Source organism: Artemia franciscana, chromosome 2, assembly GCF_032884065.1.
Source record: "Artemia franciscana chromosome 2, ASM3288406v1, whole genome shotgun sequence".
Lineage (NCBI taxonomy): Eukaryota > Metazoa > Arthropoda > Branchiopoda > Anostraca > Artemiidae > Artemia > Artemia franciscana.
Genome location: NC_088864.1, coordinates 11163179 through 11188041, shown reverse-complemented (window position 1 = coordinate 11188041; position 24863 = coordinate 11163179). Strand labels below are relative to the sequence as shown.

General features: G+C 34.6%; 1 long non-coding RNA gene across 1 annotated transcript in view; it reads right to left on the bottom strand.

The window, feature by feature from the left end:
• Positions 1 to 19689, bottom strand: part of LOC136034210 (uncharacterized) — a 29400-nt gene extending 9711 nt beyond the window's left edge. The window contains exon 1 of the long non-coding RNA XR_010619145.1: positions 19642 to 19689. This is a non-coding gene — a long non-coding RNA (uncharacterized LOC136034210). The remainder of the gene's footprint in view (positions 1 to 19641) is intronic.
• Between the last annotated feature and the right edge of the window lie 5174 nt (positions 19690 to 24863).

Genomic DNA, 24863 nt, shown 5'->3' with positions numbered 1-24863 from the left:
GCAAACTGAAACTAAAAATGTAAAAACTGGGAATTGCATAAATATTTCTATATATTTTGACAATAGATTAAATTAATTCGAAAACCTTATAACAGATATTTATAATTTTGAGGTTTATTATAAATTGTTGAGTGTTAGCATGCTTGGCACGTAAAATTTTTTCTAACAGTCAATGTTAGAATGAACACTGACAAATTGAAAAACATTGAAAAAGATAGAATGTTACCAAATCCTACAACAGAAGAAACAGCCGAGGAACCTGCTCAGAGAGTTAATGCCAAAAGGCTTGCGGCTAAAGAACGCAAAACCGCTCAATTAGAAGAAGATCAACCTGGACAGCGAGAGTCAAAACGTATCAAAACTGAAAATGATAGCGATGATGATTGGGTTTGGGATTTTGACTTGGATAAGGTTATCAATGCCTACCAGATTTTACTTAAAAAAACAAAGGTTCGGCGATGTGTATTTACGTCTGAAAAATAAAGAAGAAAAAGAAAACTGAAACTAAAAATGTAAAAACTGGGAATTGCATAAATATTTTAAAATATTTTGTCTGAATTATTTCACACTAATACAAAAGAAGAAAAAAACTAAAAAAGGTAAAAACTACAAAAAAAACTAAAAAGAAAAAAAAACTAAAAAAGCTAAAAAACTAAAAAAAACTAAAAAAAGGTAAAAATCTAATAACTAAAAAAAAACTGAAAAAAATAAAAAAAGGCAAAAACTACAAAAAAAATAAAAACTAATAAAAAAACTAAAAAAGCTAAAAAAGCTAAAAAAATAAAAAAACTAAAAAAAACTAAAAAAAGGTAAAAAAATAAAAAAAACTAAAAACTAAAAAAAAAAACTAAAAAAAAGGAAAAAACTGAAAAATAAAAGAGAAAAAGAAAACTAAGAAAATATGAATAAATATATATAAAAATAAGTTGTTTGTGGGTTATGTCTGTCTGTCTGTCTGTCGAGTGACGAAAAACAAAAGAAGAAAAAAAACTAAAAAAGGTAAAAACTACAAAAAAAACTAAAAAGAAAAAAAACTAAAAAAGCTAAAAAACTAAAAAAAACTAAAAAAAGGTAAAAAACTAAAAACTAAAAAAAAACTGAAAAAACTAAAAAAAGGCAAAAACTAAAAAAAAAAACTAAAAACTAATAAAAAAACTAAAAACTAATAAAAAAACTAAAAAAGCTAAAAAACTAAAAAAACTAAAAAAACTAAAAAAAGGTAAAAAACAAAAAAAAACTAAAAACTAAAAAAGAAAAAACTAAAAAAAAGGAAAAAACTGAAAAATAAGAGAAAAAGAAAACTAAAAAAATATTAATAAATATAAAAAATATAAATATAAATATAATATAAATTAGCAATCAACAAAGCACCGAGACACAAATGACGACCGGGACACAGGGAGTATAAATGACGACCAGGACATAAGTAAAAAAAAAAAATAGAAAAACTAAAAAAAATGGTAAAAACTACAAAAAAACTAAAAACTAATAAAAAAACTAAAAAATCTAAAAATCTAAATAAACTAAAAAAGAAAAAAAAACAAAAAAGGAAAAAAATAAAGGAGAAAAACAAAACTAAAAAACGAATGTATATACAGACCGGGACACCGGGATACAAATGACGACCGGGACACAGGGAATATAAATGACGACCGGGACACAGGGACACAACTTCAATGGGGACGCCGGGGGGCACAGGGGGATATAAATGACGACCGGGACACAAGGAATATAAATGACGCCCGGGACACTCAAAGAGAAATCACAGACTGGAACACCGGGACACAAATGACGACCGGGACACAGGTAATATAAATGACGACCGGGACACAGGGACATAACTACAAAGGGGACGCCGGGGTGCACAGGGGGATATATAAATGACGATGGCGACTCAGGGAATGGTCGATTAGCAATCACCATCAACAAAGCTCAAGGGCAATCATTAGAATCATGAGGTATAGATCTGAATACGGATTGTTTTCCCATGGACCATTATATGTTGCATGTTCAAGAGTCGGTAAACCTGAAAATCTATTTATATGCACAGACAATGGGACAGCAAAGAATGTTGTATATTCGCAAGTTTTACGTAGTTAAAAACATATATATATATATATATATATATATATATATATATATATATATATATATATATATATATATATATATATATATATATATATATATATATATATATATATATATATATATATATATATATATATATATATCTATATTCACAGGTGGGACATAGGGACACAACTACAATGACGCGTAACTAATATGGCGCGTAACGACTTACGCGCGCGGGGGGGCTTGGGGGGGCGCAAAGCGCCCCCACCAACTAGGTGTTGGGGTGGCGCGAAGCGCCACCCCAACAGCTAGTATATATATATATATATATATATATATATATATATATATATATATATATATATATATATATATATATATATATATATATATATATAATATATATATATATATTCACAGGTGGGACATAGGGACACAACTACAATGGCGCGTAACTCATATGGCACGTAACGACTTACGCGCGCGGGGGGGCTTGGGGGGGGGAGCGAAGCGCCCCCACCAACTAGGTGTTGGGGTGGCGCGAAGCGCCATCCAACAGCTAGTATATATATATATATATATATATATATATATATATATATATATATATATATATATATATATATATATATATATATATATATATATATATATATATATATATATATATATATATATATATATATATATATATATATATATGTATATATAGATTATATAGTTATAATGACGTCAACTTATAATGACTTCATATACAAAGCCTCATATAATTATAATGATGTCATATTTGCATACAGACTATTTATTTGTATATATATATATATATATATATATATATATATATATATATATATATATATATATATATATATATATATATATATATATATATATATATATATATATATATATATATATATATATATATATATATATAAATGAGGCTCAAAGAGAAATTATCAAAAAAATCGTGCCGAGGAATCACAAGAGCAATGTGAAAACAGGCTTGCGGCTCAAAGAGAAATTACCAAAAGAAGGCGTGCCGAGAAATCAAAAGAACAACGTCAAAACAGGCTTGCGGCTCAAAGAGATAATGCCAAAAGAAAGCGTGCTGAGGAATCACAAGAACAACGTGAAAACAGGCTTGTGGCTCACAGAGATGATGCCAAAATAAAGCGCGCCGAGGAATCACCAGAGCAACGTTAAAATTATCACCTGGTATTCAGGTACAGCCCAGTCGATGATTATAGCTTGAGTAGATGTGTTCAAATCGGGAGCCATTGAAGACTTTGCTTACTGGAACTACGTCAGAATCTAAGCGTTTTTATTAAACATCAGAAAATATAACTCATGTTTCCAAATAACTTCGTTTGGTGCCCAAACCGAAAATCAAGATCAATACACCAGGACACAGAGAATATAAATGACGACCGGGACACTCAAAGAGAAATTACAGACCGGGACACCGGGACACAAATAACGACCGGGATACCGGGACAGAGGGAATATAAATGACGACTGAGACACAGGGACACAATTACAACGGGGACACCTGGGGGCACAGGGGGATATATAAATGACAATGGGGGCACAGGGAATATTCGATTAGCAATCACCATCAACAGAGCTCAAGGGCAATCATTAGGAAAATGAGGTATAGATCTGAATACGGATTGTGTTTCCCATGGACAAATATATGTTGCATGTTCAAGAGTCGGTAACCCTGACAACCTTTTATATGCACAGACAATGGGATAGCAAAGAATGATGTATATTCGCAAGTTTGACATAGTTAAAAACACATTCATATCTATCTATATTCACAGGTGGGACATAGGGACACAATTACAATGGCGCGTAACTAATATGGCACGTAATGACTTACGCGCGTGGGGGGCCTGGGGGTTTTTACTGTTTTAAAAAGTAGAGTTGAAAGAGTCTAACTTTAGCGTAAAGAGCGGGGCGTTGATGAGGAAAAAGCCCCTTTCATATACGAAGTAATTTCTGTTCGTTTTAAGTTTTAATGTCGCTCCTTACTTTCAGTTAAAAAAACTTTTTTTTTTATTTAATCCTAAAAGGATCGGGACGAAAAGTCCAACTTTAGTGTAAAGAATGGGTTTTTAGGTGGGAACAGCCCCACCATTATACGAAATAATTCCTGTTAGTTTTAAGTTTCATTGTTGCTCCTTACTTTCAGTTGGAAATACTTGTTTTTTATTTGATGAAAATAGTACTCGGTCATGTAATTTTTGATATGGTGAATTTGGGGTCCACAAATTACCCCGTATTCTCACCCCCCTGTAAAATTCGAGACAATATACGCTATAATCCTGTAACTCCTGTAAATGCTTACAAAACTGTGGAATTAGAAATTGCCAATATGTATCAGCAGTTTTTAAATCAAACAGTTCGTGGTAAGGAACAGTAAGTAAGGAACCATCCGGGTCAATAGTAATCGAATCTCTAAAAAACGGAATTTTGATACAAATAATCGGTTTATTATGCTGATTTCATATATGTATAAGTTTCATTATGTTTAGTCTAACCCATTAAAGGCTACAAGCCTTAGGGAATTCTCTTTTTTTTCAAAAAAGGGGGAAACGTCCTCTAGAAGTCAAAGAATCTTAATGAAAATTACACCATCAGATTTAGCGTATCAGAAAAACTTACATTAGAGGTTTCAAGCTGCTACCTTCTTAATGTGGACTTTAGTTGTTGTTTTTTTTGTTTTTTTTTTGTCAGAAGAAAGATTACGATTACGTGTTTATTTGTTTTTTGTTTTGTTTTTTTTTCAGGGGTGATCGTATCCACCTAGTAGTTCGAGTATATCGTGAGAGGGCTCATCCGAACGGAAATTAGACCTTCGCCGAATAAAGTGTTGCTCTCGCAACACTTTGGTTTTGTTTCTTTACTATCGGTTAAACGCTGATGTTGTCAGCCTATCGAAGCTTTTAAAATTTTATGTTCAAAGAAGAACGCTATCAGTAAGCACATGATCAAAGGCTATTCCTTAGCGTTGAAAAAACAACAATAACAAAAGAATATCGAAAGAAGGGACTAAATTGACTTTGCAGCCAGTTGAACTTAATCTTTTTCAATTGTAGACATCGTGACGGATGATAACTTGGAACAATATCTTATATAATCTAGTTGGTATTATAAAGCTATCTGTAACTTTTCAGGATTAAAATACCATAGGTGACACTAATTATTACGAAAGTACCTCATTGTTTTACGTTATCGTTTGTACCCCCTGTGTAAACACTTAATTATAGGTTACAGTGAGTATGGGTAGGCTACACCAACAAGCAAAAATTACAAACCCCTCTTCCCTGAAGATGATTGTGGCCTAATAGACGAGTATTACTTACAAGTCCCCTGCATGTCTTACCACTGGAACCAAATTGATCTTACCATCAAATACTAGCGAAAGTTGCAAACCCTTTATTGCCGAAGACCATTATGGTCTAACAGCCGACTATTGCTTACAAGTCCTCTACTTGTCTCACAATTGGTATTGGCTTATTTTTGGTTTCAGTGTGTACCCTACTATTGAAGTTGTCAACCCCTTGAAACTTTCAAACTAGTATATCTCATGAAGGAATTTTTGTACCAAAAAATGGATGACATTTACTTTGATCAGCTCATCAAGAGCTATCGATTGCCGTCGAAAAAATTCTATCTGTCTTAGTTCAAAAGTTGATTCATTTTTTTTTTGCCTTAGGCCAACTTTTAACGTCACCACTTAGAAAGGAGCAAAGGATAAGCTCCAATTTCTTTAGCAATGACAGAACTTTTAAAGTTTAAGAGGTACATCTGATAATATTTCTCTACCTCAATCCCAAATCTGAAAAAACAAATGAAAAACCCAGCCGAAATCACGGCAGCACTTTCGAACTCGTGAGAAAATGCCGCTTTTTTGCTTCTGTAAATTTTTCTATTTATCACTCAAAGAAGATATATTGGCTGTGGGGCCAGGTAACTGCCGCATATATTTAACACTTATAGATTTTAGTCCATCTTCAATTTGAAAGTGGTGCCTGCCTGCTTGCCTGCTAGAACGGAGCTTTCCACTCGAAAGCAGAAACATGGTTTGATGAAACCAAAGCTTGGCTGCACAACTTTAAATACTCCTCTCTGACATAGGCTATATAACTCCGCTTCACTTCGCACACCATAGGCTCTGGCTCGTGGACAAGCACAAACCACCCATTTTGGCCCCAGGGAAGAGTTCTGCGGAGCTTTCCAAAATATAATGTCATATTTATCAGTCCGGCCTGAGGTCCACACTTTCCGTTTAAACCGCACAGGTTAGACCCTTAGCAATTTCCAGGAATAAGCCGAGATCGGCGGTAGAAGGAAAAAAACGGGACAAAACCAAAGTGTTGCTTTTGCAACACAATTAAATGTTCTAGTGTCCTTTTTAAGTGACCAAAAAGATTGGAGGGTAACTAGGCCTTCTCCCCTGCCCCTTTTTTCAAAAATCGTCTGATAAAAATTTTGAGATAGGCCTTTTGTTCATAATAGTTGAAACACCTAATAACTATACCTTAGAATATTAACATGATCCTCCACATCCCCAAGGCAAAGGTCTTTAAGTTATAAAATTTGTCCATTGTTTACATACAGTATTTGTTAGTTGGAAGTTTTTTCTGGGGGTTTCCCACGGGGAAATTTTCCATGGCGAGGGAATTTTTCAGGGGTGAACTTGTCAGGGGAAATTATACTCTGGGGAATTTTTCAGAATTCCTATACAAAATTCCTTTTATATATCTTGCTTTATCTTCTCCGTCTCAATTCTACGCGTGGAGCAATACTCCAGGGCAAATCTTCACCGGGATTTAATTGTCTAGAGGATGTTTATGCGGTGAGGGGGATTTCTCCCTGTGGGTTGGGCTATATTTTCTGGCATTATTTAAAAAACGATCAGAGATTAAATATTAAAAAGAAACAAGTTTTTTGTACTGAAAGTAAGAAGGAACATTAAAACTTAAAACGAACATAACTTATTGCATAATAGCTGTTGGTGTGGCGCTTCACGCCCCCCAAGCCCCCCCACGCGCGTATGTCGTTACACGCCATTGTAGTTGTGTCCCCGTGTCCCACTTGTGAATATATATATATAATATATATATATATATATATATATATATATATATTTATGTTTATATATATGTTTTTAACTACGTAAAACTTGCAAATATACAACATTCTTCGCTGTCCCATTGTCTGTGTGCATAAATACAATGTCAGGTTTACCGACTCTTGAACATGTCCATGGGAAAAACAATCCTTACTCAGATCTATACTGCATTTTTCTAATGATTGCCCTTGAGCTTTGTTGATGGTGATTGCTAATCGAATATTCCCTGTGTCCCTGTCGTCATTTATATATCCCCCCTTTGTCCTTCTCCCGGCGTCCCTGTTGTAATTGTGTCCCTGTGTCCCGATCGTCATTTATATTCCCTGTGTCCTGATGTCCCGGTCGTCATTTGTGTCCCGGTGTCCCAGTCTGTAATTTCTCTTTGAGTGTCCCGGTCGTTATTTATATTCCCTGTGTCCCGGTGTATTGATCTTGATTTTCGGTTTGGGCACCAAACGACGTCATTTGGAAACATGAGTTATATTTTCTGATGTTTAATAAAAAAAACGCTTAGATTCCGACGTAGTTCCAGTAAGCAAAGTTTTCAATGGCTCTGCTGGTGGAGCCAGTTAAGGAAGTATAACTTTTCCTGAGGCGCAACACACCTACTCAAGCTATAATCATCGACTTGGCTGTACCTGATTCCTCGGCACGCTTTCTTTGGGCGTTATCTCTTTGAGCCGCAAGCCTGTTTTAACGTTGTTCTTGTGATTCCTCGGCACGATTTTTTTGGTAATTTCTCTTTGAGACACAAGCCTGTTTTCACGCTGTTCTTGCGATTCCTCGGCACGCTTTTTTTCCTTACTTTCTCTATTAGCCGCAAGCCTTTTGGCATTAACTCTTTGAGTAGCTTCCTCGGCTGTTTCTTCTGCCATTGTAGGATTTATACTAAAATTTCTCTTTTAATTAACTCTCTGAGCAGCTTCCTCGGCTGTTTCTTCTGCCATTGTAGGATTTATACTAAATATTCTCTTTGAATCGCCCTCTTATATACTTATAATGACGTCATATACAAAGCCTTATATACTTATAATGACGTCATATGCGTACAAACAAACATACAACTTATTTTTATATATATAGATATCATTTGAACTTTTAAAGGAGCTAACTCGCTTTAAAACTAAAAGTTCTAGTGTCCTTTCTAAGGGTAAAAAGAAATTGAAAGGCAAGCATCCGTCCTCCCAAGCCCTTCATTTCCCAAAAACATCCAATCAAAATTTTGAGACATAAATTTTGTTCAGCATAGCAGACCAGTCCAGCAGCTTTGTTTTTAGGGATATTGGATATGTCAACCCGAAACAATCATGCAATTGGTCCATTATGCTTTAAACCTGAATGTTGGTTTAAAATTAAATCAAAAGACACTCTGTGTATGGTTGCAGATAAGAGACCTCAGTAATATCGATAACGACTGGAGGTATTAATGTGAAACTATCGGGACTATCAAAAGATCGGGACTAAATCAAAAGAGTTTAAGTATATCCAGATTGTCAAAGAGCATAGGTAAATTTTTCGGAATGATATTAAGTTGCATTTTTCAGGTCAACTTGAGGAGGTACAAACTTAAATCAAGGAATTCTATTTTTGTCAGGATTAAAAATTACTGAAGTTTCTCCAACAGACCAATAGCAAACCAAACTACGAATTCTTATAGAAAAAAAACCGAAAAGATATAAATATCATTTTTCGATAAAAATGACTATGTCAAGAGAAAAGCAAACAGAAACTAGGTGAAATCGAGATTTTCAAAGAAAGGTAAAGATCTCGACTAAGCCAAAGATGAGAAGATATAAAGTCAAATAAGATTCTAAGCGTAAAACTACCATTAATCACCATGAATAAATAAATGAAAATCAAAACGGACAGTAATTACAATAAATAACCGTGTCAATATCGAAATAAGCAAAATTAACATGTGTAGGGCTGACAACCCCTCTGCCTTCTCAAGACCAGAACATAATTGGCACTTAACTGAAAACAACATGCATTCTAAATGTTTTCACTTTTTTTACCTTGATAAATAAGAAATTATTAAAGTTTTAAGGAATAAATATCAGTATATTAATATTAAACTGACCATTAATGTTTTGTTTTTACTCTCTATGATGCTCTGGTAGTCCCATGATGCACTAGCTCCAGCTTTTCTAAATTAGATAGGGCACCAAGTCCCAATTTTTGTGCCATATTGTATTTGCAGATGTTGGAATCAAACAGTTCGTGGTAACGAACTGTAAATGAATTGCATTTTAATGCAGATTTTAAATATATAAATTTCACTAAGTTTAGTCTTACCCATCAAAAGTTACGAGCCTGAGAACATTTGCCTTATTTGGAAAATAGGGAGAAACACTCCCTAAAGGTCATGAAATATCACGAAACTCACACGAAAATAACACCATAAGATTCAAACTAACAGAGAACCCTATCAGAGTAGAAGTTTTAAGGTCGTATCTACTAAAATGTAAAATTTTGTATTTTTTGCCAGAAGACAGACCACTGATGCGTGTTTATTTGTTTTTTTTTTTGTTTTTTTTTTTCCTGGGGGGATCTTATCGACCCAGTGGTCCAAGAATGTCGCAAGAGGGCTCATTATAACGGAAATTAAAAGTTATATTGGCCTTTTTAAGTGACCAAAAATATTGGAGGGCTCCCAGGTTCCCTCCCTCACACATTTTTTCTCCAAAGTCACTGAACCAAAATTTTGAGATTGCCGTTCTGTTCAACATAGTCGAAAACCTAATAACTATGTCTTTGGGCATGACTTTATCTCCCACAGTCCCCAAGGGAGGGGCTGCAAGTTACAAACTTTGACCATTGTTTACATGCAGTAATGGTTATTATGAAGCGTACAGAAGTTTTCTGGGGGACTTTTTCCTTTTGGGGTGGGGGCGGGTCAGGGGGAAGGGGGTTACATGGGAGGATCTTTTCATAGAGGAATATATCATGAGGGAAGATAATTTCTGCCCTTTGGCAGGATTATTTGAAAAAAAAACAATGAGAAAATAAATAATTTTTTTTCAACTGGAAGTAATGAGCAGCATTAAAACTTAGAACGAACAAAAAATATTGACGTATATAAGGAGGTTCTTCTCCTCCACAATACCTTGCTCTTTACGCTAAAGTATATTTAGTAATTTCAACTATGTATTCTACGACCTTTGTGATTCAGGGGTCATTCTTAAAGAATTGGGACAAAGTTCAAGCTTTACCGTAAAGAGCGAGGTTTACCGTAAATTGATGAGGGGCAAATCCCCTTATATCTATATATATATAAAAATAAGTTGTTTGTTTGTGTGTCTGTTGACTGACGTCTTGTTTGTGTGTCGACTGACGTCATTGTAAGGATTGAGCATTATGCCGTCATGAAGTTGTTTGTCGACTGACGTCATGTTTGTCTACTGACGAAATTACAGACCGGGACACCGGAACACAAATGACGACCGGGACACAGGGACTATAAATGACGACTGGGACACTCAAAGAGAAATTACAGTCTGGGACACAGGGACACAAATAACAACCGGGACACAGGGAATATAAATGACGACCGGGACACAGGGACGCAACTACAACGGGGACGCCTGGGGGAACAGGGGGATATATAAATGACGACCGGGACACAGGGAATGTTCGATTAGCAATCACCATCAACAAAGCTCAAGGGCAATCATTAGAATAATGAGGTATAGATCTGAATACGGATTGTTTTTCCCATGGACAACCGGGACACAAATGACGACCGGAACACTCAAAAAGAAATTACAGACCGGGACACCAAGCCACAAATGACGATCGGGATACAGGGAATATAAATGACGACCGGGACACTCAAAGAGAAATTATAGACTGAGACACCAGGACACAAATGACGACCGGGACACAGGGACACAGGGAATATAAATGACGACCGGGACACTCAAAGAGAAATTACAGACGGGGACACCAGGACACAAATAACAACCGGGATACAGGGAATATAAATGAAGACCGGGACACAGGGACACAACTACAATGGGGATGCCTGGGGGCAAATGGGGTTATATAAATGACGACCGGGACATAGGGAATGTTCGATTAGCAATCACCATCAACAAAGCTCAAGGGCAATCATTAGAATAATGAGGTATTGATCTGAATACGGATTATTTTTCCCATGGACAACCGGGACACAGGTAATATAAATGACGACCGGGACACTCAAAGAGAAATTACAGACCGGTTCACAAATGATGACCGGGACACAGGGAATATAAATGACGACCGGGACACTCAAAGAGAAATTACAGACTGGGACACCGGGACACAAATGACGACCGGGACACAGGGAATAGAAATGACGACCGGGACACAGGGACACAACTACCACGGGGACGCCGGGGGGCACAGGGGGGATATATAAATGACGACGGGGACACAGGGAATGTTTGATTAGCAATCACCATCAACAAAGCTCAAGGGCAATCATTAGAATAATGAGGTATAGATCTGAATTCGGATTGTTTTTCCCATGGACAATAATTATATGTTGCATGTTCAAGAGTCGATAAACCTGACAATCTATTTATATGCACAGACAATGGGACAGCGAAGAATGTTGTATATTCGCAAGTTTTACGTAGTTAAAAACATATATATATATATATATATATATATATATATATATATATATATATATATATATATATATATATATATATATATATATTATATATATATATATATATATATATATATATATATATATATAATATATATATATATATATATATATATATATATATATATATATATATATATATATATATATATATATATATATACATATATATATATATTCACAGGTGGGACACAGGGACACAACTACAATGGCGCGTAACTAATATGGCGCGTAACGACTTACGCCCGCGGGGGGCTGGGGGGCGTGAAGCGCCCCCACCAACTAGGTGTTGGGGTGGCGCGAAGCGCCACCCCAACAGCTAGTACTTAATAAAAATACACATATATAGAAGTTCATTATGTAAGTTAATTCGTAAGTTACGCATATTTATTACTAACAAAAATGTTCGTAAAAAAAAAAATTCTAGTTTTATTTTTAAGTAACCAAAAATTGGAGGACAACTAGGCCTCCTCCCCCACCCCTTTGTTCTATCAAATCTTTCGATCAAAACTGTGAGAAACGTTATTAGCCAAAATATGCAAATTTCGTTTTGATATTCAGGTGCGGTGAGGCAAAATCAAAACATGTATTAATTCAAAAACGTTCAGAAATTAAATTTAAAAAACAACAAGTTTTTTTAACTGCAAGTAAGGAGCGATATTAAAATTTAAAACAAACAGAAATTGTTCCGTATATGAAAGGGGTTGTCCCCTCCTCAACGCTTCACTCTTTACGTTAAAGTTTTTTATTGTTTTATAACGTAGAATTGTGACAAAGAGTCAAACTTTAGCGTAAAGAGCGAGGCGTTATGGAGGGGACAACCTCTCTCATACATGGAACAATTTCTGTTCGTTTCAAGTTTTAATGTCGCTCCTTACTTGTAGTTATAAAAAACTTCGTTTTTTATTTAATTTATAAAAAGTACAAAGATATGAACAACAGCTTTTATATGAGCTATTAATCATCTCTCTACAATATTCTGGGAGCCCACTAGTCCTACAACTTGAAAAATGGCACCAACAGTTCTAATTGTAATGCCAATTGGCACTTGCAGATGGTGGAACTTGGAAAAAGCGCGTAAGCATAAGCAATAGCTTTTAATTGAGCTATTACACATTTCTCTACGATGGTGTGCTAGCCTGTTTGTCATACTAATGTTGCAATAGCCTGCTGATAACCATATTATTTATGAAGCTTACTAAGAGAATGGGGAGGGAGCCATATGGGAGGGATGACTCTAAACCTCCAGTGAAGGGTTTGGACCATTAATATTATGATGGTACCCGTTTTATAATTCCAAGCTTTTGCACATTATAAATAGCACCGCAAGTGCCATTCTTTGTGCCATGTGGCAATTACTGATGGTAGAATTGATACAAATCACATAAATATTAGCATTAGCTTTTAAACGCGCCATTAAGCATCTCTGTATAAAGTTCTGGTAGCCCACTAATCCCAGTTTTGCCAATTTAGACATGGTACCAAAAGTACACTTTTTAGTGTCATTTGGCATTTACAAATGGCAGAATTTTTAGAAAGCCTGTTGATATGAGCAATAGCTTTTATATGAGCTGTGAAGCATCTCTCTACAATGTCCTGGCGGCCCAATAGCACCACCACTTGAGAAAGGATACCAAAAGTGCCCTTTTTAGCGTCATTTGGCACTTGCAGATGGTGGAATTTATAATAGCACATACATATGATCAATAGCTTTTAAATGAGACATTAAACATCCCTCAATGATATTCTGGTAACCCACTAACCCTGGTATTAAAAAGGAGACACGTCTGCGCTACCCATGCAAAAAAGGGATTTTCCTTGTTGTTCAAGTTGAAGGACTGCAGTTTTCCTCATCAAAGTTTTCAACCATGATGATTCTAATGGTACAATTTTAATTTTGATCTGACGCCATTTTTAGGGGGGTTTCAGGCTTTTTTTGAAATCACCGTAGATTTATTTCCGTTTACCTTTAGGACTAACCGAAATAACAGTTACCATTCCTGAATCAGTGTTATATGACAATTTCGCTCATTGGCCATTTTTTCCCTCCTAATCAAAGTTTTCAACCATGATGATTATAATGGTGCAATTTTAATTTTGATCTGACGTTATTTTTCAGGGGTTTCAGGCTTTTTTCGAAATCACCTTAGATTTATTTCCGTTTACCTTTAGGACTAACCGAAATAACAGTTACCATTCCTGAATTAGTGTTATATGACAATTTCGCTCATTGGCCATTTTTTCCCTCCTAATCAAAGTTCTCAACCATGATGATTGTAATGGTGCAATTTTAATTTTGATCTGACTTTATTTTTCAGGGGTTTCAGGCTTTTTTCGAAATCGCCGTAGATTTATTTCCGTTTACCTTTGGGACTAACCGAAATAACAGTTACCATTCCTGAATCAGTGTTATATGACAATTTCGCTCATTGGCCATTTTTTCCCTCCTAATCAAAGTTTTCAACCATGATGATTCTAATGGTGCAATTTTAATTTTGATCTGACGTTATTTTTCAGGGGTTTCAGGCTTTTTTTCGAAATCACCTTAGATTTATTTCCGTTTACTTTTAGGACTAACCGAAATAACAGTTACCATTCCTGAATTAGTGTTATATGACAATTTCGCTCATTGGCCATTTTTTCCCTCCTAATCAAAGTTCTCAACCATGATGATTGTAATGGTGCAATTTTAATTTTGATCTGACTTTATTTTTCAGGGGTTTCAGGCTTTTTTCGAAATCGCCGTAGATTTATTTCCGTTTACCTTTGGGACTAACCGAAATAACAGTTACCATTCCTGAATCAGTGTTATATGACAATTTCGCTCATTGGCCATTTTTTCCCTCCTAATCAAAGTTTTCAACCATGATGATTCTAATGGTGCAATTTTAATTTTGATCTGACGTTATTTTTCAGGGGTTTCAGGCTTTTTTTCGAAATCACCTTAGATTTATTTCCGTTTACTTTTAGGACTAACCGAAATAACAGTTACCATTCCTGAATTAGTGTTATATGACAATTTCGCTCATTGGCCATTTTTTCCCTCCTAATCAAAGTTCTCAACCATGATGATTCTAATGGTACAATTTTAATTTTGATCTGACTTTATTTTTCAGGGGTTTCAGGCTTTTTTCGAAATCGCCGTAGATTTATTTCCGTTTACCTTTAGGACTAACCGAAATAACAGTTACCATTCCTGAATCAGTGTTATATGACAATTTCGCTCATTGGCCATTTTTTCCCTCCTAATCAAAGTTTTCAACCATGATGATTCTAATGGTGCAATTTTAATTTTGATCTGACGTTATTTTTCAGGGGTTTCAGGCTTTTTTTCGAAATCACCGTAGATTTATTTCCGTTTACCTGTAGGACTAACCGAAATAACAGTTACCATTCCTGAGTAAGTGTTATATGACAATTTCTCTCATTCGGCAATTTTTTGTTCAAAACATGTTTTTTTTCAACTATTGAATAGTATGGGCTGTGGTTTGCTCTTTACTAGGTTGCAGCAACTGCTGTAGCCAGAACCATCCTTGTCTAGCCCCTCATAAAATGTCTAAGGCCATAAAATCTTCTGTGTAAAATTTATATTTACGGTGCAGCTGAAAACTGAAAAACTTTTCTTGAAACTTTAAATTCCTTTGCTGTTTCCACTAGTTGGTTCAAAAAAATTGTATGGTCATCCTATATTATAAGAATACGATAACCCATAAGTTACAAAGGAATTTGGCAACTGGTATTCCTGAGTAGATAAACAGAACTGAATTAAAATTTCTGTATACCGGCTTTCTGTCAAAACAGACATTACAAAACTAAGCTCTGAATGGAATTTGGCTTACTTCTTAAACTTTAAATCTCGGCAGAAAATAGCTCACAACAGACGCTAAACTCACAGGTAAGTTCTATTGTAATTCTATAATAGACAAAATCAAACTACTGAAGTGAAAAACTGCTTTTTGGACAGGCTAGGTTGACATAGAAGCAAATTGGTGTTACTCACAGCTCGCTGAGCCAAACTAAGCTGGTTATCCGCAGTGACAAGATTTAGCTTTTGTTCGAAGTCGGAAGGAAAAAAAGGATCCAAAGATCCGGAAGAAACCCAATTTATTCCTTATTTGAATAGGATGAATTTTCAAAATAACACGAAGGAACTGGCATCGGTATTTCTGGGTCCCATTCACATTAAATATCTAATAATATTTAATAATATTTAGACAATCAAATATTTTCATTGCTGCCACTAAATTATTATTTACAAAATAATAAAATTAAAATTATTTTAAATAAGCCAAAAATAAATAAACCGTAACCTATATATATATATATATATATATATATATATATATATATATATATATATATATATATATATATATATAATATATATATATATATATATATATATATATATATATATATATATTATATATATATAATATATATATATATGAAAAAGTAGATAAATAAACAAGTAACTGAATTAAAAAAAATTATTGATAAATAAAAATATAAAAAAGAATAATAATAACAAATCCAATCTCCATCACTCTTCAATGCTCAATTCCTCTTCCCCTCCACAAAGCAATCGGTATTGGTATTTTTGGATCCCGTTCACGTCTAAATATTTAAATATTTAACAGTATTTAAACAATTAAATATTTTCAAATATTTGCATTGTTGTCACTAAGCTATTATTTATCGATGTGTAAATTTTGTTATTTTTATTGAAGAGAGCAGATTGTTTTGTTTTGTTTTTTAGTTCAGGAAAGGGGAGCACCTAAAATTTTTCTAGTATATCTGGTCGGAAAATATTAAACATTAGCTCAAAGTTTCATCAAATAATTTGTCAGCTCTGGAAGTTCCGTGGTATGTTAACTGCCTTGATTGAAATCTTTGTAGACACAGGATGTACATTATTTATGATATACGTACATTGATTACAAAGTGATTTGCTGAATAATTAGTGTAATTTGAGGCTGTGTTTCCATTGTTTCAGACTAGCCTCTCGTTACCTTTTCGAACTTGTCGACGCATCAAAGATCCCTTATCCCTTGTTTATAGAGACGTATAAGACGTCTCTGTCAACATTTAAATATCTTTAAATATTCATTCACGTCTAAATATTTAAATATACAATATTATTTAAATAAATGACTATTATTCTGGGTCTGACAGTAGATGACCAAAGTCAACAATTAAGTCAGTAAGACTCACAAATTCAAGCCATTTGAGGGAAGCAGCAGCATTTTCTTTTTTCACCAAAATCTTATTCTTTCTGCAAATGTATTGTGTTTCATCTTGATTTTTGCATATATTTAAATTTTTCTTATACGGGTTTTTCCAGATATTGTCTCTTTATTCTAGCCATTCCATGTGTTTGCTTATATTTACTAAATATTAATATATTACTAATATAAAATGATAGTTTTATGCTAATCGACCTCTTTGTAATGTACATAATAGTCACCCCAATTTAATTATTTAATCCCATATTGTAGAAAAGTCACTAAGGACCAATAAAAAGGAACCATCGTACTCATTCTTTGTCGCCCTTTGTCATTCTCGTAAATTACCATTCTAATATACATTCCCTCTATGCATCTACATTGGGAATGTCTTTTCCATATATCTTTTGTTCCTACCCCTTTGTCTATCAATTGATTTTATGTTCAATCATGGGTCCTTATTAGTGGATTGCATAAGTATTGTTTCTCCTTAGTAGAGTTCTGGCGGAAGGAAATAGCTTTTTCAATCCCCTACTAAAGGAAATTTGATGCGATATTTTTTCTAGAGCAATTCACCTTTTGTAGTATTTATTACTTTAGCTATTACTTGTTCTATCCTTAGGGTTAGCCATACTTACAAGGGCAAAGGTTTTAAAGGGGTTCAAGATTAATATGGAAAGACAATGTAGAAACCTCTGCAACGACCTCGGCAAATGACCAGTAACCAACGAAATAGAAAAGAAAACTCGACAGTGTAGAAAGTTTTGGACTATTTAAATGTCTTTCCTAAGGATTAAGTTGGAAATCAGCCAAAATCTAGGTGTAAGATTACTTTTTGTTTGAGCCTATTTCAATTAAAAATGCTCAAGTGCCACAATATTACTGCTTGAATAAGACAGAAAACAGAAGTTTAGATCTTAGTCTGTTCTAAAGCAAAAGGAAAAAAAACAAACTAAAATCATCAAGGAGTCTTCGTGCCTGAGGTATGAAAAGTATAGTATTTTGGAGAGTAAGGATATCACCATGCACTAGGTAATATGAAAGTAGAATATTAAACATTTTTTAACTGTTTGAAGGATTTTGACCTCTTGGTAACCAGAAGTGCCGTTTAGAAGAAGGCTAGGGAATCAAAGCTCCTTCAGTACTTAACTATTTTAAAAACATATTCCAAAAATGAAGATTTCTGAAGTGAGAAAATTACTGTTGATATGGTGTCAGCGTATCCCCCCCCCCTGCTAACCCTTATGCTAACAACCAAAATTTTACCTTTCTTGGCATAGCCAGATCTTGGATATCTAAAATAATGGTACCTTCTTAAATTTTAACCTTTCATAGTCTGTTTCGTACCTGAGTTTATTCTAAACGTATGCCTTGGCTATAAATGACAAAAGTATAGTGTTGGATCTTTTCTTGTTATCTTTTGAGCAGTGCAATCTCGTCGTCTTTCATCGTGTCATCGTTGTCACCTTTTCTTGTGACACACGTTTAAAAGACACATGCAAAACATATCTTTTTTATTTTTCAAAGGTTTAAATCTGGGAACTCGAGAAATAGAGAATATAGCCTATGCAACTCTGCAAATTCAATGTCCATCTATTTTGAAAGGTTCCTGTTTCAAAACTGTAAAATATGTTGTATAACTAAGGTAATGGAAAATAAATAAACACAGGCAGCAACACACAATGAACCTACTGGAAAAGGATAACCAAAAGAAATAAATTTGAGTCTGGACACTTGAAACTGAGTAAGCAATGAAATAAGCTTTTTTAGTCTTGGGGGAATAATGAGTCAAACTGGAACCTCATCTTGTCTTCTTCTTTTTGTCTTTCCTTCTTTCCTCGAATCTTTCCTAATTTGACATCAGATCAACATTTTGAGATAGTTATTTTGTTCAAAGAAGTCAAAAGGTCCAACAAATGTACCTACAATAGTGACGAGATCCCCATGACCCCTGGGACATGGGACGCAAAGTGCTAGTTGTTTACCAATAGGTTTTATAGTGGAAAAAGAGGAGCATATTAGATCTTGGGGGTTTGATCTGCTCGTAAATTTCGGAGAATTTTCCTAGGCCACAAAAGGCAGACATTTTGTTGAGAGGAAGAGGGAAATAGAGGACCAGAAAATGTCCAAAACTTATTCTTTCCTTAAAAGCTTGAAATTTAAAACGGTGAGTCTACGGGACAAAGATACTCGAATATTTAAACTAATCTAGTTTTAAGACACGGGCTGTCGAGCTTCCTAAAGATGGGGCACCAAAAAGGGCCAAAATATTTTTTCAATGCACTTGAAAGTCATAGTTTTAAGTCCTTAGGCCATTGAGACCCCAATGTACAAAAAAGTGAAAAGATTGATTTTGCTTCCCCAAAATGGCACCCAAAAAGGGCCGAAATCTGATTTTAGTTGGTGGACAGGTTCCCTAAAGGGTTCAACGATTTTTTTTTATTGACTGGAAATATTCAAGGATTGGCGTTTGAAAAATAGAAAAAAGGAGAAAATATAAAAAGTCTGACCAAATGGGATAAAAAAAGACTAAAAACCTTTTTTCTTAGAAAAGATTTAGTAAAACACCGTTAAACAGTTTTTCCAGTCGCCTTTGTAGATAAATTCACACAGGTCGAAAGATCTTACTGTAAACACAAAAATTCTGGAAATAAATCATCAATTTGTGACGTCAGGAAGCAGGTGTTATTTTTCCTCTATCCCTTTTATAGTCTACCATATGACATAGTCTGTTGCGTAAATCTAACAGTTTGTGGTAACGAATTGCAAGTAAGGAGCAATTTGGCTCAATAGTAACCGAAACTCTAAGAAACAGTCTCGATAACAATAAATTCATCCAAAAAATTAAATTTCGATGCTTTTTCAAAAAACACAAAATCTATCAAGTTTAATGTTACCCATCAAAAGTTCAGAGCCTGAGAAATTTTGTCCGATTTTTGAAAAAGGAGGAAACGCCCCCAAAACATCAAGTGATCTTAATGAAAATCAGACTATCAGATTCAGTAGGTCAGAAAACCGTTCTGCAAAGGTTTCAAGCTCCTTTTTGTAAGAATATGGAATTTTGTGGTTTTTGCCAGAAGAAAGATCACGACTGTGTGTTTATTTGTTTTTTCTTTTTTTGTGAATGCTTAATGGAGTGAATGAAAAATCAAATCAAATAATAAAAAAACACTTGAGTAAATGCTTAAACACAGCAAGCATTATTCAAAGACTTTGGGCAAAAATCTTAGATGTTAAATGTAAAAAAATCCAGATACCCTTTCAATAGAAAAATATCCTCTCTAAGAAAATCTCTAGTCTACCTTAGTTTTGCAACGTAAGCCCCCTTTGGACTTTGAATCTATTCACATCTCATTTGCAGTTTTTGCCAGATGAAAGATCACGGATGCATGTTCATTGGCTTGTTTATTTTTTCCTTTTTTTTTGAATGCTTAATACAGTGAATAAAAAATCAAATACAATAATTAAAAAGCAATAGAGTGAATGCTTAAAAACACCAAGCATTATTTAAAGACTTTTAGCAAACATTTTAAATGTTAAATGTAAAAAAATATATTCACATCTCATTAACAAGGAAAATCAAAAGAAAATAAAAAGGAAAATCAAAGGAAAATCAAAAAGAAAATCAAAGGAAAATCAAAAAGAAAATCAAAGGAAAATCAAAAGTGACAACACTGTGTTGTCAGGTTATCAAAGTGGTGTGTCTGCACGATCTTCGGAACGGCTTGAGGGGTTAAGTTGAAACTCCCGGGGGTGCTAAAGGGCCGGACGAGTGTACCTCAAGTGTAATTAGGAGGAAGGGGGCTAACAAATTTTTACCCCTAATCCACCTTAAAAAATCTGCACAACGAACCCCTATGGGGATAAGAATCTATTCTTAGTTAATTAACGAAGTAACTCGAAATATAGCGTGTGTTACTATGTTATCAAAACAACATATCTTTATTTTCTTGGAACCAGCACGGGGAATCAAGTTAAAACTTTCAGAGATGGTTGCAGGAGGTGGGAGGGAAGAAAATTTTGGGTTCTAGCTTGAGGAAGAGGGAAGTGGGGTGTGATGATGATATTTTTCCCAACTCCATCTAAAACTTTCGATAAAGTATGCCCTATTATGACAGGAATCTATTCCCGAGCAATAAAAAAAAAAAAATAATAATGACGCTTTGCCTACCAAAGTTCTCGAAATAATAGGCTATCGGCACTATTTCAGCTATAGCTCGGATTACCAATTTGAGACTTTGGGGGGTGTAGGGGCCAAGTGGATCTTGATTCTTGACTCGGAGGAGGGCTCGGAGGTAAAGTGAAGGAAAATGCTCGTATCCATATTATTGAAATGATATTCGGGAGATTGAGTTGAAATTTTCGGACTGTTCAAAGGAGGGGCCAAAGGGACTTTAAATTTTGTTTTTAGGAGGAGTGAATAGGGTAATCTAGCCAAAAAATGTGTGTATCGATCAAACTAATTTTTTGTACTATTAGCTCCAAAGAAACTTGGAGTCAATTCACGACGAAGCAGTATCTTAAGTCAAAGACACTGTATGTGCCCAGATTATAAGAATACATTTTAACAATGTGTCAGGAAAGACTTCGGGGTAGTTTTGGATTGTCAGGGAATGTTACGATACAAAATGGACCTTAAGTTTTGACTTTGGGGGAGGAGGAATCATTGCATAAAAACAAATAATATGAATCTAGGTATTTAAAATAGCATATCTTCACGGCAAGTTTTGTAGTAAAAACTACTACTACTACTAACAACAACGCACCGCGGAGCCGAGCTGCCTGGGGCCAACACAGAAATGCACGCTCCTCCTCCATCCCAATCTATTCAAAGCCCCCTTCTTTACTCCCTCCCAGGAAGTTCCCATTTCCTTGAAATCTTTCTTTATGACATCCTCCCACCCCAACCGCGGATGACCTGCTTTCCGTTTAGCCCTAGACGGTTGGCCAAAAAGAAAAATCTTCAGTGATCTATCATCTTTCATCCGCAGAACGTGCCTTAGCCATCTCAACCTTTCTCTCATTATAGTCCCAGAAAGTGGGATTGAACCCCACTTTTACTACAGCCTTCTGTTTGAAATACGGTCAGTTAGCCAGTTACCCAGAATATTCTGTAGGCAATTTCACTGGAAAACATCTAGAAAATCTTCTTTCGTTTTTCGGAGTGTCCCTGCTTCAGAACCATATTTGACCACTGTCATCACTGTAGCTTCTGATATTCTAATCTTAGTTTTCTGACTTATCTTCCTATTATTCGAAACTTTTTTTTAACTGTGAAAAAACACCCTGAGCCTTGGGTATTCTACTTTTATCGTCTTCACTTGTATCTAGCCTTAGTGACTTAGTCTTCTTAACATTAATTTTCAAACCTATTGTAGCACCCTGAATTCGCAAAACTTCTTTTGCTCACATTTTCACCTAATATGCTTAAATCATCAGCATAATCTAAGTCCAGGAGATTGCCCCTCCCCCCTTTGATTCCGTGGTCTCCAATTGCCTTTCCTGTGCCCTTAAGACAAGTTCCATTAAAATGATCCATATAAAAGGGGATAGAACACAACCCTGCTTAACTCCTGATTTAAAAGGAAACCAGCTGCTATCCTCATTTCCCAGCCTTGATCGCAGCAGTGTTATTCTCGTACATAGCACTAATTATTTTAACATATTTGTATGGTATACCATACAAGGATAAGTCCTTCACTAGTTCTTCTATCAACAGAATTGAATGCTTGCTCGTAATCTATAAAACTGAGGACCAATGTTAAAAGAATATTCCAAAAAATCGCAGCTGATTAAACATTTTCAGAACACGCTTTTGTCGGGAGGTTGAATCACTTTACAAAAATTTAGTTTTTAAGCCGAAAACTAAAAGATCTTTAAATATATTTGTAAAGCCAATAATAGATTAATATCAAATAAAAACAGAAATTTATCCAAAAACGTTTCCTAGCAAAGTCTTTCAAACAGTTTGTGGTAACGAACTGTGAGTAAGGAATGACCCGACTCAATACTAACTGGAACTCTAAAAACCGGAATTTCGGTATTAATAGATATATAGAAAGGAATCGGCCTATTATGCTGATTTCAAATATGCAAGTTTCATTAAGCTTAGTCTTACCCATTAAATACTACGAGCTTTGGAAAATTTGTCTGGTTTTCGAAAAAAGGAGAAAAGACCTCTAAAAGTCATAGAATCTTAATGGAAATCATACCATCAGATTCAGCGTATTAGGAAATCCTACTGTAGAGGTTTCAAGCTCCTACCAGCAAAAATGTGGAATTTTGTCTTTTCCGCCAGAAGAAAGAACACGGATGCCGGTTTTTTGCTATTTTTTTAGTTTTTTTTCCTATGGGTGATTATATTGACCCAGTGGCCCTAGAATATCGTGAGAGGGCTCTCTCGAACCGAAATTAAAAGCTCTAGTGCCTTTTTTAAGTGACCAAGAATTTTGAAGGGCAACTAGGCCCCCTCCCCCGCCATGTTTTCCCAAAATTGTCTGATCAAAATTTTTAGATATCAATTTTGTGTATCTTAATTGAAAGGCCCAAAAAATACGGCTCTGCATATGACATGCCTCCCCCCCCCAAGGCCATAGGAGAAAGGTCTTCAGGTTAAAAAATTTTCCCTTTGTTTACGTATAGTATTTGTTATTGGGAAGCATGTATACATTTTTCGCATGGGGGGACGAATTTTCTGCTGGGGGTTTTCCAAGCGGGAATTTTCCATGGGGAGAGTTTGGAAGGGGTGAACTCATCAGAGGAAATTATAAGCTGGGTGAATTTTCCAGAATTCCTAAACGTTATATATATACATATATATATATATATATATATATATATATATATATATATATATATATATATATATATATATATATATATATATATATATATATCCATATATATATATCCATATATATATATATATATATATTTATATATATATATATATATATATATATATATATATATATATATATATATATATATATATATATATATATATATACATGTATATTTATGTCTTGCTTTCTCTTTTCCGTCTCAATTTTCCACATGGAGTTGTTAAGGGTAAATATCAGGGCTAAATTTTCGTCTGGAGTGAATTGTCGAGAGGATGCTATAGTGGAGAGGGCGATTTATTGGTAGATGTGGGGCGAAATTTCCTAGCATTAATTTAAAAAACGGTCAGAAACTAAATTAAGAAAACAAGTTTTTTTTCAACTGAAAGTAAGGAGTAACATTAGAACTTAAAACGAACAGAAATTATTACGCATATAAAAGCGATTGCCCCCTCCTCATCACCTCGCTCTTCGCGCTAAAGTTTAAATTTTGTCCAAATTCCTTAAGAACATCTCCTGAAACACAATAGGTGTTTCATTAGAACAATAAGAAGCGTTTTAAAGTACTAAAAAAAACTTAAGTGTACAGAGCAAGGTGTGGAGGAGAATCCCTTTCATATACGTATTAATTTTTATTCGCTTTATGTTTTAATGCTTCTCCTTACTTTAAGCTGAAAAAAAAAGTTTTTTTATTTGATTTTAAAAGAACTAAAGAGCCATATTTATCCTAAAACTTGCAAAAATAAAGTCGTAGAATGAGTCAAACTTTAAAATAATAGAAACTACCACACATAAGAGTAGAGTTACGCCCCCCCTCCTAGCCCCTCTGAAGACCATAGCGTCATTTGCATTGTTGTCAAATCAAATTGCATTTTCAACATATTATGTAATATCAAACATCGGAAAATGCCGAGACT